General features: G+C 37.5%; 1 protein-coding gene across 29 annotated transcripts in view; it reads left to right on the plus strand.

The window, feature by feature from the left end:
* Positions 1-12,530, plus strand: part of LOC148126078 (uncharacterized) — a 217,123-nt gene that overhangs the window by 133,614 nt on the left and 70,979 nt on the right. The window lies entirely within an intron of this gene.

A 12,530-nucleotide genomic window follows, 5' to 3' on the forward strand; every position in this document is an offset into this window, starting at 1 on the left:
TACCAAACCATTTCTATCATATTAATGTAAATTATTGGAAAAAGAAAACAAAAGAAAGTTGTATCTGGATAGTGAGTAATCTGGCACTAAATCTGGGTAGCAGTTGCTATTTTATGCACAATAATATTTGCAAAGCATAAAGTGTAATATCAGGACTGAAGCTGTCAAGATAGGAACTAGGGAGCCAGTTTGGTGTAGTGGTTAAAATGTTGGCCTAGAAACAAGGAGAACTTGAGTTCTGGTCCTGCTTTAGACATGAAAGTTCTCTGGTCTGGGTAACTTTGGTTACAGTCACGGACTTTCAACCCAACTCACTTACAGGGTTGTTATGGTGGGGAAAATAGGAGAAGGAAAGAATGTTTGCCACCTTGAGTTTATATGAAGAAAAAAAAGGTGAAATAAAAATCTAATCTGCCCACCCATTAAAAGCAGAATGAATTGTTCTGTAAACATATGACAGATGTCAACCTTTAATTTTGAGAAAATCTATTCATTTGAAAAGGCAGAAGAAAAGGCTCATATTTAAAATCTGGGTTCAAAACACATGCACTCATTGTTTTAGGGAATGAAGAGATTGATTGCTGGGACTGGTGTGAAGTTTGATCTCCCATTGATAACAGTATACACAGACACAGACACACATACACACACCTAAAACTAGAAGATTTTCCTATAAACTAAACTTGTATAAGATCTATAATTAGTCAATTTATAAGGGAACTTAAAAATTGGTAACTGAACTTATTTTATAGAACTGCCCAGACATAGACAGCTACAGCTACAATTTCAGAACACACTTAAAAGCTAACTTGTATAATATACAGTAGTAACTTCCACTGTGAATTTTTCACCTCCAGCAGGATTACAATTGGGCTGCATTAAAATGGTAACTTTCTATTGTTAAATCAAAAGTAAGCTGGAATGAAAAGAGCTTAAATGGCCCATTTGATGAAATATCGGACACATTCATTCCTCAAAGTATAATACACAGAGACTTTATCCCGGCTTACTTGGATGTTGGCAGAAGACCCGCAGAATTATAACAGAGTAGGAGAAAAAGGACAGAAAAATCTTCTACCAATGGAGAAGTAGGACATTCTGCAAATGGGTACGCTAAACACTCCAGTTCTATCTAATCGGGAAAAAAGTTATCTTCTCTTAATTCACATTAAGTATTAATATGCCCTCTATTCTATTCCTTTATGGGTGTTTAAAACATCTCATAAAAATTATCTTGCAATTTTTTCAGTCTGCAAACTCTTCATCACCATCATTTTAGCCATTGTTTATCCACTGCAGGATGAAGACCTCTTCCACATGTTTCCAACCAAAATAGTCCTGAGCTTTCTTTTGCCAATTGGGCCTGCAATACTTGCTGATGTCATCTATCCATCTGTTTTAGGTCTCTTTCATGGATGCTTTTTATCAAGTGGGATCATTATATGACTGCTTTGGTCCACCTGCCATTAGTTTTTCTTGCTATGTGAATTCCATCTTAATTCTTTTACTCTTTTGATGATATTATATACTTTAATTTGTTCTCTAATCCATGTGCAGGTCTTTCTATCATGTCTTGTAATGCTGAGCATGTGTCTTTCCATGGCTCTTTGCGCCACTCATAGTTTTGTATAGATTGTGAGGTTAGTGTCCATGTTTTACTAGCATATGTTAGAGCAGGTAACATACACTGATTGAAGACTTTTTTCTTCAGGCATAAGGGGAGATTGTTCTTGAAAATTATGCTTAGTTTGCAGAATGCCTGCATATTTCTGTGGTGTACAAACTATTTGTTTTCTTAACTACAATGTATTGAATAAACTCCGCTTCCTAGGTTTACCCAATACGTTGAACTACAATGATTGAATCAGATTTCAGTTAATTGCACAAACTTATGTTTATGAGAAAACCAGATATACTTCTGGTATATTCCTGGTATATTACATAACTTGAAATATGTGAGAGTTTATCATGAAGATATGAGAAAAAGCACTCTAGTGTATTTAAAATTTAACAAATGGTACATTCATTTTTTTAAAGTATGAAATCAGAGCCTCCCCCCAGGACAGACAAAAACTTTAAAAATGAACTTAAAATGTTACTCTTTGTTTTCAAAGGCAAGCCAAACAAATATACCAAAGTGCCCATTAGGCTTTCCATTGCAGATGGAGCAATTATTCTCAGTAAGTAAAGTTCAGAGACCTTTGTAAGAAGAAGCTGACTTGGAGGGTGGGGGGTTAAAAATCCCAGGGATCTGAGCTTGAAGCATTTAGGCAAATCAAGCTCACAAATTCCCCAGCCATCACCTATGCAGCTGGTCTCATTTGTCTGCACCTGCTGTTTGCATAGGAGATTTTCCCAAAGTTTTTTCCACAGCTTCTGCCTGCTGGCTGGCCATAAATAATGCATTAGTATCTTCCAAAAGCCATGTAGATAAGTCATGTAATGTTAGCATTCACTCACTCCAATTTCTAGGATCTTCAAAGCTGCTGTTTTTGCCATAACACCCCTACATTCTGTTAACAAAATAGTTCACTTTTATATCTTCTATTTATTTATTCTTGAATATTTTTACCCATGTAGAAGCCCCGAATCATCTTTAAATTGACATAATAAACCCCAAAATCAATACAAATAAATAGGTCTCTTAAAGAGACAGGACAAGCAATCTAAAAGACAATTTGATCCCTGACTTCTATTGCTTCAGGAGGGTTTGGTTCAATACTGAATCTTATGATACATTCAAGGCCAAAATCTCTATTATGAATGGGAGCTGCTGTTCTGTTAGGGCTGTCCAGCAGTTTGGATTTCATTCTCAAAAGCTGCTCTGGAACTATAGAGAATAAAGAGGATGAATTTGAGAAAAATGTACACAAACCAGTCAAAAGGGGTTGAAACATTTGATAATATTTGGAAGCAGATCACACAGATGCCTTCAAAATTCACTGAAATATAAGGGGGAAGTAGGTACAGCACAATCAGATTTGCAAGGTTCTGTTATTATAGCCAATCTCAATCTTCTTTGATTTCTGGGTCTGATCCACAAATGTCCCAATATGTCACGTTACTTCACCGTAATGACTTGAGTTTGACACCCCTGCCCTAGACCATATCTGAAGAGCATTTGGCTTGTTGTTGCTGTTCTTTGTAGCTGCATGTGTCTGTTTTAAATACCTATCTGAAACCTCTGAAATTTTAGTTGCTATGCTGATACTTTCTTTCTATAACTGCGTTTCTGTTGCATGCAGCATTTGAATTCACAATGAGAAGGAGTCCTGTTGGGAAAACTCCTGCTATTATTGAGATGCTACAATAATTTTTATTTTTCCTTCAGACAGACCTAATTCCCTGCAGTTATATTTTGAGGCTGCAAAATTAGAACAAAAAATGAGGGAAGAAAATATCCAAACAAATAACAAGTCAGATGTAGGAGATGACCAGGCTGAGCTGGAGGGAGGGATCAATCACGCATAATCAGTCATGAATCCCTTCATGCCCATAAGAGCATTAAATTCAGGCTACCTTGAATTCTTTCTACCCATATCTACTATCAGTTTCTTTTGGCCGTTAGTAGTTCAGATTCTTGTAGAGAGCTTAAGCTTTCAATAAATCTCTATATCCATTTGAATTGCTTGGATCTCCCGATTTCCCTGATGCTAAGTGTACTAAGTAAAACATTCTGTTTAATGCCACTTGATGGTGGGAGCAATGACTGATATCTCTTTATATCTTCCATGGCATATGGAGTAATAGAGTTTAGTTTAATAGAGATGGTGGAACAATCTTCTATCTCATCGTTTCTAAACTTTGACAACTTTAAGAAGTATGGACTTCAACTCTCAGGGTTATTCAGATAACTTTCCACTGAGTAGCAAGTGGACCTCTTGTGCTCTGGCCTAAGTTAGAATAGTGTGGAAGACATGTCCTAAGAAAACCAAATAGCTTCAAGGATGCCTTGCAGAAATCTAATCTACAAAGTTAATTCAGCATCAAATAATGTCCAACGGAGTAAGGATTTTTGTTCCTCCTCCAGTTTTTGAAGTGCTTATTTGTACCTATTTCACAATTCCTCTCACAGAACACTACATTTTGATTCAAGAATGTTACCTTATAGCAGTGGTGGGATTCAATTTTTTTTACTATTGGTTCTGTGGGCGTGGCTTGGTGGGCGTGGCAAGGGAAGGATACTGTAAAATCTCCAGTCAGAGGTGGTATTTGCCGGTTCGCCAAACTACTCAAAATTTCCACTACCGGTTCTCCAGAACTGGTCAGAACCTGCTGAATGAAAGTGTTTTCCAGGGGTGGGATTCTACCGGTTCTGTCTGGCTCTGTAGAACCGGTAGCTCTGAAGAGCAGCAGACACTGAACTGGTTCTGTATCTGCTGCTGTTTTGGCCCACCCGCCTACCCGGGCTGTTACCTGTCTTTTATTTCCTGCTTTTTCAACCTCAGATGCTTTGCGAGGCACAGCTGCAACTGAAAAAGCAGGAAAATAGTGCTTTTTCAAATGCTGCGCACCTGTGCACAGCGCTGCTCAGCTGTCTGGGCAGCACAGCTGATGTTGTTTCACACACACGCAGTAAAAACGTAATTCACCAATCCGGTAGTTACACCAGTCGGATCCCACCTCTGATGTTTTCCCCTAACAATAAAGGATGGATATGAAGGGACTGAAATGAACATAAAGTACTGCTTGTTTCAGTTTTGAAGATGTAATCCAGAAAAACTATCCTGTACATGCAATGACTTCACTAACTATTATAGCACAATTGGAAAGGAGTTGAACCTTTGTTGCATCTTTTGGATAATTCTCTTTTCTGCAGCCCACTTCAAAATAGCATTAGCAGAGGTGCTGACAAAACCGAGGAGCTCTGGGCAAGATATTATCTGAGACTTCATGGTGTGTTCTACCACCCTGGCTCACATTTTCTGCTCTTGCTTGTTTTTGTTTCCTTCCTTTGTTCCTCAAAGTCTAAGCAGCTTACAGTAATACAGTAGGACAAATAACTCAATAAAGATCCTTGTCCAAGTCATTATATGAGTAAATATCCATAATAATCATCACAACAGCCCATTTGTCTCAATAATTAGGAAAAGCATCATTATAAATTAACACAAGCAAGTTTTCCACCTCTAAAAACTCTGCATTATTAGTATTAACTTAGCTCAAGGAGCAAGCTGTTCCAGAGAAGGGAATCGTAACAGAGAATGCTGGTATCTAAGCCCATACCTGCTTTATTTCCTATCAGAAATTAACTTACATTTCTTTGGTAAATCACACTGGAATGGACAGATTCAATGTGCAGTCGATGTTTGTGAAGCTACTCAGCTGATTAGCCATATATGGTTCTATAGGTGAAATTAACAACACCTTGAATGAAACCTGGGAGAAAATTAGAAGTCAATACAGCTCTAGCAACAGAGATGTTTCCTGACTTTAATAGATCTCATCTGTTATGAAATGAGTGGCTGCAATTTAAACTGGATCGATTTAAAATGCAGCTAGATGGCTTTCCACAGATGCAATCAGGTTGAAGAAAAAGCAACATTTTGCCATTCTTACCACTTTGCTTTAGGCTTGCATCTAGCTTCATTTTGTGCCCAGTTGTATTTGCTTCTTGTTCTGTGACCATTTTTTAAATGTGGGAGCATTGCAGAGCTGGGCTACAATTGTACCTGGCATGTGCCTTTTTCTGGACGAGCCGTAGTGGAAAAAGACAGGTGGTGATCTTGGGTCCTCTGGACTGTGAATACCCAGATTTAATGGTACCCAAAGATGTTGGTGACAGAATTGCCCATGTGGGGAAAACAGTCTTATTAGAACAAATGTAAAATGCTTAACCAGGGAATAGGCATCAAAATAAAATGTTCTTCCTGAAAACCCAAAAGAATGTTAAACCAGCAAGGCAAAGCCTAGTATTTCACTGTACATTTCTGCCTGGGCTCATTCCTAATTGGGTATTACAGCACTATCTTAAATAGGTAAGCATTAACTCTAACTTGTGAACCAAGGTGCAATTAGTTGGGCATAAAAGCACACTGAAGAGATACTAATTACCTTCTAAAAGATGAATAGAACCAAGCCAGGGAAGCAGAAAATTATCTTTGTGGGAAATCAACTTAATAGTTTAAATGGGAAGCTGCAGCAGCTGAATGCTCTCTTCCCATAAGCTACAATTTTTATCAGACAATGCAAGCTGAACCAAAGCCAAGGCCAGCAAAGAAATATTATCTCCCAGGTCTTTCATGTTATTTAGTCTGGTAGTGCTCTCCTGCTTTCTGACTACCTGACTTACTGTGCTCAGGGGCAAATGTATGAAGTTAGACTCTAGGGAACAAAAAATGCAAGCTGAAACCTTCTACATCTAATGGAATCTTACCCTAAATATCTGTATTTAGAAATAGATGTTCCCATTGCTAATAAGCATTCCTGGAAGGTCTGGTAAATTACTAGTGAAGGTTAGATATAAGATATTTTAGTTTTGGTTGGTTTTATCTTGGTTCCTTTGTTGATTGATAAAAAGTGATGTTATATCAATATACTGTACTTGTTCAATTATAAATATATATTTTGATATATATGCTTGAGTGAAAATTGACTTTTTAGTTTTCACTGGTAGATAAACTTCTTGGTAGATATTTTCACTAAATATTTTTATAGTTATCATTTTTGTTTAAATAATTTTAATTTTACATACCCTTAATTGTCATTAAAATAATTGTGGATGGTGCATATACATTAATAATGTTTATATTAATTATATCAACAATTTGCTTCTCCTACATCGACATTTTCAAAACATCAATTTCTAAGACATCCAAATGTGATATAAAAATGCATCAAATATTTTGATTGATTAAAATCACCAAAGAGAGATCAATTTAATTGTGAGGCTGCTAATGGACATGGTAATGCCTGCTTTCCTCAATGAGCAGTAATAGAGGGATAAGTTAAAATCCCATCTAGGCAATATTGGAGAAAGGGAACTAAATTTGTAGTACAAAAACAAGAACTCTCTGTACTATTTGCAGCTGTATTTAATAGAGGAATGGACTTAGAATAGACTTAGGATAACTTTATTGTCACTTTAAATGTACACTAATCAGCATACATTAAAATGAAATGTTGTTGTATACACCTCTCAAAGGGTCACCATCTCCAATATAACATCACACAATAAATACATAAATAACAAAATTATTCATATACCTACATATATTATATGACACAGAGAAACAACAGAGTCTAGTTCGGATGTATACATGTACACGGTGAGAAAAATAAATCTTGTGAGTTTACCAGACAGATGGCATACGGAACAAAGCTGTTTCTAGTCCTACTAGAAATACTTTGAAACCTCCTCCCAGAGGGGAGCAACAGAAAGAGTCTGTGAAGTGGGTGTGTGGGGTCTCTAACAATGCTTTGAGCTCTAAGTACATAGCACTTATAAGCAGTATCCTGAATAACAGGAAGCAAGCTTTCTATAATCTTCTCGGCTGTCCTTATCACTCTCTGTATAGGCTTTCTATCTGAGGCCCTGCTGTAGAGGTGGTATTCAGCAGGTTCTGACCAGTTCTGGAGAACCAGTAGCAGACATTTTGAGTAGTTCAGAATACCACTTCTGACTGGCCCCACCCCCATCTATCCTCTGTCTCCCGAGTCCCAACTGATCGGCTGGGTCTTCTTTTGTTGCCCTGCACAGGAAGACGGAGATGGAAAGCAGGTTATTGGGGTGGGGAGGGAATGGGATTTTGCAGTAACCTTCCCCCAGGAGTGGGGAGGGAATGGAGATCTTGCAGTATCCTTCCCCTGCCATGCCCACCAAGCCAAGCTACGCCTATCAAGCCACACCACAGAACCAGTAGTAAAAAAAAAATTGAATTCCACCACTGCACTGCTGACACATAATCAAATAATGCAGTTTGTTAAAATGCTCTCCATTGTGCCTCTGTAAAAACTAGCCAGGACAGAAAGAGAAAGATGTGCTCTCCTCATCTGATGCAGGAAATGCAGATGCTGGTTTGCATGCTTCACTAAGGATGACGTGTGGAAAGACCAGTTCAGATTGTTAGTTATCTGCACCCCCAGAAACTTAATACTGTTGGTCACCTTTATAGCGGCATCCTTGATAGCAAAAGCAATAGCACTTAGTTTCTGGGTTCCAGTTAACACACCCAATGGAACCAAAACTCCCAGGGAAACATATTCCACAAAGTATCGATTTATTAGGCATGTCATATTGGCACATCTGGGAAAATCCTGACTTTGGAGGAACTGAGGTTTTCCCCATTCAAATCAAACCCCAGAGTTCTTCCCCTCAGGTTACATGTCTGTCAAATGGTCCAACCAGGTCACAGCCATCATCTTGGTTGGCTTTGGACCACACCTTTTCAACACCTGGTAGAATGTCCTTGGCTCCCATGGGAAAGAACATTGTTTTGGCTACTCATCCCCAGCTGTCTTGATCTCCCCTCTTATGTTCTCACAGCTCCAATCAACCTGGCTGTGGCAGCCCTGAAGATGCTCCCAAAATGGCCCCAGCTTAAAAAATGGCTTCAGGGCTGACACTTATACTTATGTACCACTTCACAGTGCTTTACAGTTTAGTGAAATGTGATACTGAGTAGAATATAGCTATGCTGGTTCTTTCTAAAATCTACAATGATCTCCTTTGTTTTGTTAACATTTAGAACCAGGTTATTTTTTATTGCACCAGTCCACCAGAGCCTTCACCACTTCCCTATAAGCATTTTCATTGTTGTCCTGGATAAGAGCCACCACTGCCATGTTATTTGCATACTTCATAATATGATTTGTAGCAGATTTGGCACAGCAGTCGTGGGTCATCAAGGTGAACAGTAGCGGATTCAAGACACAGCCCTGTGGCGAACTCATATTCAAAGAAGTGGAGTTGGAAACTTTTCTTTCAATTTGTACAAACTGGAAGGAGTAGAAGATGCTGACCATAACATCTGTTTTAGACTTGACTAGAACTTCAGTGTTTTTATTCACTGCTGAGTCATTTCATGGAACTTCCTTTCTGGGATGCTAAGTGTATATCCAAAAATCAGGTTCTGCAGAAGGAGAATATAGATTCATGCAATGCTCCTTAGATCTAGCACGGTGGTTTTCAGCTCTGTAATGGGCATTCAGGATTGTGTAAGGCACATCAACATCTATGTCAACTACTACTTTCAAGGCAAACAATTATAAATGTATTGCTTTCAAATTATTCTAAAAATCCATAGAGTAGATGGAAGATCATTCATTTTACAAAGAAAACAATGGCTGAAACTTTAATTTCTATTCCAGATAATTCTGGTTGCTTTTATTCAGAGTAACACATTCTGGTTTTGTTTTTATTTATTTTTGCAAAGTGAAAACATATAATTTTAAAGAAAAATAGAAAACTAAAAGAACTGTAAACAGAAAAAATGAAAGAAAAAACAAGACAAAAGAAAAGAAAGAAAGATATAAAGAAGTGACTTCTTACCATCTGCAGTTCTGCAGTTATAAATTTATCCTCTCTCTCTAAGGTTACATCATGGCTCCCATCTTCCCATATTCTTTCTAATAATCAAACCCATAAATCACAAGTTCATTTTTTTCAATTTTCAGCAAAAGTCCATTAAACTTTCCAGTCACTATCAAATTAGATGTTGTCTTTTCAATAATCAAACAAGTCAGACTAACATAGGAATCTGGTAATTTCTTTTCAGACAGACATATTTTTTAAAGGAATATACTTGTGTCAACAATATTTTATAGTTTGTGCATTAAATAAACTGTTGTTGACAAAATCTTATTCCTTTTTAAAAAATAGGTTCATCTGAAAAGAAGCCACCCAATTCCTGTTGATTTTTGCTTACTATAGATTAACCAATTCTCCTCCTAAAATATTACCAATTCCTATTTGAGCACCATCACATAGAGGGAATCACTGCAAACAAAACTGCAGGCACTGAACCCATGTCAGCACATTAGTGATTTTGGCACTGATCTGGGATGTGAGCAGATTTGGCCTTTCCGTTTTACCCCAAGCATGCAGTATTTTCTTGGCTCTCTTCTTACAGAAATTGCCCTTTGCTGCAAGAAATTAAATGGCTCAGCTGGCAGAAAAGCAAAACCAATATTGACATTTTGATGGAACAGATAGAAAATGAGCTGGTTTCAAAAGCTGTCAACAATTAGGAACAGACTGTGCTCGGTAAATCCCAAAACAAAGATTCATGCTCTGATCCTTCTTCAACCACTGAGGCATCATATTCACCAACCTAGGCAAGCATAGTCTTCCACCAACAGAGATATTGAACGATAACATCTATCATCCTGACCTAAGGTCTGAGAAGGAATAAACATGCTTAAATTGGGAATAGGCAATGTGACATTCTCTTTGTTTTTTATTCTGTTAAAAAAAAGGAAAAAAAAAGAAAATGAGACTTGGTATCCTGAAAGCAAAGTGCCAACTTTTATGTATTTCTTTATTATTATTGTTATTACTATGTTTGAATTTATTAGCTGAGCAACTACAATGGACTCTTGTCATGGATGCCATAGACATTCTTAGAAAATAAAAATAAGTGGTTTGGAAACATGTCTAGAAAAAATGACCTATATGATAAGAGTAGATTTTGAGAGATAGTGAAGAGCCACTGTACCCCTTGGCTTTTTAGCAAATGGATGTGGTGTCACTCAGAATGCCTGCCTTGTTCCCCCCCATGGCATGGGTCACCATGGGGAGGGACAAAGGATATGCATAGCAGTGCCATCATGTAAATGCCCTGTACTTGGCACAAAATGTACAAGTATGATTACTTTATTTATTGTTATCATAGCGTCAGCATTTTAGCGTCTCCTTTGCCTGAAAGCAGCTCTTTTGGCAAATGCTCACATTCTCCCAATTCCAAGTGTTCCACAGGTTTCAAAATGTTGTTTTCCTTTAATTTGGCTGAGTCTGTGTCACTTTTATAATAGCAAAAGAAGTTAAACTTTTATGACTTTAATAAAATACTCCAACCTAAGATCACAGAAGTCACAAATACTTTTTGATGAACTGCAGATCTTAATGCTGGACACATTGTGAAATGTCATAAGGAGGCTCTCTTTATTCTCTCAATGCTTCCTACTCATTTATTAGACCCTATTATCATATAAATTTGAAAGATCCATCCCGGTTCTAGGATATTAGAGTTATGATAGATAAAGGATTTTAAGATTTATGGGTAACAGTCCTTAAGAAAGCACTTATGTATGCAGTACATCAAGATGCATTGGCCTTTAAAACTGTTCTCAGACTTCTATAAGGTTTCAATGGAATTGCTATGGGGAGGAAAAGTGGAGGGAGGTGGGGTTTCTGATACTCCCTGCTAGTTTCCCACAGGGAACCTCCACAAGGATGTTGACAGGAAGCCAGAAGTCACTCCCACCCATGTTGCTTTTTATCTTTAACCATCTGTGGTCATTTTGTTTCTCTATTAAGGTAAGGAAATATCTCTGAAATGACCCAACAGGCATAGGGTATATAGTTTGTCCTACAACTGATTTCTGCATTTTCTGAATGTATTCTGATTATTTCCCCCCTACTTTTGCGTTATTTGCATAGCAAGCTAGATGACACCAATTTGTACCTTCTGCCATACATTTCATTCTTTAATCCACAACTGTGTGATCAAGTTATTTTCAACTCTTCTCATGAATTTTCTTCATTGCCTTAAACTGGTCTTTCATGCCTTCCAATGGTGTATTCATTGCCGTTGCAACTGTGTCTATCCACCTTGCTGCAGGTAATTCTTTCTCTTTCCTTCCACTCTTTCCAGCATTTAGACACTTTTCCAGAGAAATGGATCTTCACATAATGCTTCCGAAGTATGAGACTGTGAGCAATGTTCATTTTGGGCTCAAGTGAGAATTTCTAGGGTTGAATTGTTCAATGATCTATTTCTTTGTTTTTTTGACTGCCCATAGCATTCGTGGGAGTCTTCTCTAACATCAAAGTTCAGAAACATTAATGCTCTTTCCTATCCTGATGCTTTAAAGTCCAATTTTCACTTCCATAATGTCACAGAGAATACCAGCACTTGAACACTTCAAATCTTTATAGATATACAGACATCAAATCTTTTGAATATTTGCCAAGGCCTTAATAGTTGTTCTACCAAGTACTAGTCAGCAGCATATTTCTTCCTTTACAGTTGAAAGTTGATCGTAAAAAAGCAGATGCTGTCTACTACTTCAATATCTTTATTGACAATTCTCAGGCTGTTATCATTAACTCTACCTGTTATCATTATTTTGTCTTTATATTTCATTTTAGTCCCATCCTTTTTACTTTTATTACTGCAGCTTGCAGATAACCTGCATTTCCAGCTATCAGGATTATGTCATACATATAGCGCGTGTTATTGATATTTCTTCCTCCAATTTTAAAACCACACTCCACTTCTCCCAACCTAGCTCCCTTAAAATAAATTCAGCAATAGCCACAATTAAAACTATACTATACTACACACACACACACACACACACGTACACAT

Source organism: Pseudonaja textilis, chromosome 3 (assembly GCF_049901715.1).
Source record: "Pseudonaja textilis isolate UNSWEBS1 chromosome 3, rPseTex1.2, whole genome shotgun sequence".
NCBI lineage: Eukaryota > Metazoa > Chordata > Lepidosauria > Squamata > Elapidae > Pseudonaja > Pseudonaja textilis.